The 1,678-nt window shown below is 43.6% G+C and overlaps 1 pseudogene; it reads left to right on the top strand.

Annotated features, from left to right (window-relative positions):
• Positions 1–772: 772 nt before the first annotated feature.
• On the top strand, positions 773–1,364 carry LOC149319199 (peroxiredoxin-2 pseudogene; annotated as a pseudogene).
• The last annotated feature ends 314 nt before the right edge of the window (positions 1,365–1,678 follow it).

Genomic DNA, 1,678 nt, shown 5'->3' with positions numbered 1-1,678 from the left:
AAATGTGTAGAGAGAATGGTTAGTGCCTCACTAAAACCAAAGTGTTCCAACATGTCTAAAGAAGCCATTATTGCAAAAACTCTCCCTGGGTCCCATTGTACTGGGCAACTACCAGCCATACAAAAACCCATTTTGTGGCAAGGTAATGGGATGTTATAACTTCCCAGCTCCATGTGGGCGCTCCTGGTTGAAATGGATTATTTAGATCCACTTCAGTCTCACTGTAGGACAGAGACAGCTTTGGTCACCTCTTACTGAACAACCTATGTCAGGAACTGGATAGGCAGATTGTATCCCTGTTTGTTCTGTTGGATCCCTCAGATGATTTTGAAACTGACAGCCAGGTAATCTTCTAGCCTGCCCTTGCTGGGATATGACTTGGAGTCACAGTCCTACAATAATTGTGGTCCTTCTTGGCAGGGTAAGCCCAGATCATGCTGGCAGAATCCCTGATCTGGGTTCGGTTTTGTCTCTCCTGCTATTTAACAGATATATGAAACCTCTAAGAGGTAGGAAAGGTTTAGGGTTCTAGTATCATCTTAATGCAAATAACAACCAGGTAATTTGAAGGAGGCTGTGTCAATTCTAAACCAGTGTCTGGATGAGAGCCAACAAATAGTTCAGACAAGACAGAGGTGCTTCTGGCCAATCAAAAGGTAGGTGAGGAAAAAGAGAATGTACAGGACCCTTCAGTGTCATGCCTTCTCCGCTGGAAAGTGGTCCAGGTTAGCTTGGCATTGTTTGCTGGCAATGGTGCATGAAGACAAAGAAAATGACTACCAGTAATGTTCAGATTGGGAAGCCAGTTCCAGAAGTCCATGCCACAGCAGTGGAGGATGGAACTATCAAAGGAATTAAAGTTGTAAGGCTGCAAAGGAAAATATGTGGTACTATTATTTTACCTGCTGGACTTCATCTTTGTGTGTCCTTTGGGGATTATATCTTTCAGCAATTGAGCTGAGGAGTTCCAGAAGACCATTTGTGAGCTTATGGCTGCCTCTGTTGACTCTCCGTTCACCCACTTGGCCCGGATCAATACACACAAACAAAAAGATGGGAGCTTTGGTTCCACAAACATCCCACTTGTGCCCCACAATGTGTGTAAGAACTTTGAGGTGCTGAAGGAGGATGAGGGCATTACACACAGAGGCTTGTTAATAATTGATGACAAAAGCATCATGCAGCAGATCACCGTCAGTGACCTTCCTATGGGGCATTCTGTGGATGAGACATTGTACCTGGTGCAAGCCTTCCAGTTCACAGAGCAGCATGGTGAAGTGTGCCCAGCTGGCTGCCAATCTGGTGGTGACACCATCATTTCCACTGTGAAGGACACCAAGATCATCTTTGCTAATAAACAGTAGGCAGCTTCACATGGTGCTACTGAAGGAATTTGGTCAAATGTGATGGGATTATTCATACAGAATAACCATTTTAGTTCTGGAAGAGCTGGGCTATAAAAGTCTCATGCACCAAGTAGTCATCTGTAGAACTAGCCTGAAGGTAAGTTTGTATAGGACATCTGTTTGGTAATGCATAAAAAAAAAGTGGTGCTTCAATTTTTTTTTAAAAAAGAGCATGTATATGATGGGGTTACATTCTCATCAAAGAAGAGGTTTACAGTTTGGGTGCATTCTTGGATTCAATCCACACGCTTGAAGCTCAGATTTCTACAGTG

This window comes from Sceloporus occidentalis, unplaced genomic scaffold (genome assembly GCF_023333645.1).
Source record: "Sceloporus occidentalis isolate IW3139 unplaced genomic scaffold, rSceOcc1.0.p SCAF_2, whole genome shotgun sequence".
Taxonomy (NCBI): domain Eukaryota; kingdom Metazoa; phylum Chordata; class Lepidosauria; order Squamata; family Phrynosomatidae; genus Sceloporus; species Sceloporus occidentalis.
Note: the sequence above shows the minus strand (reverse complement) of the source record. Positions and strands in the feature narration are given on the sequence as shown.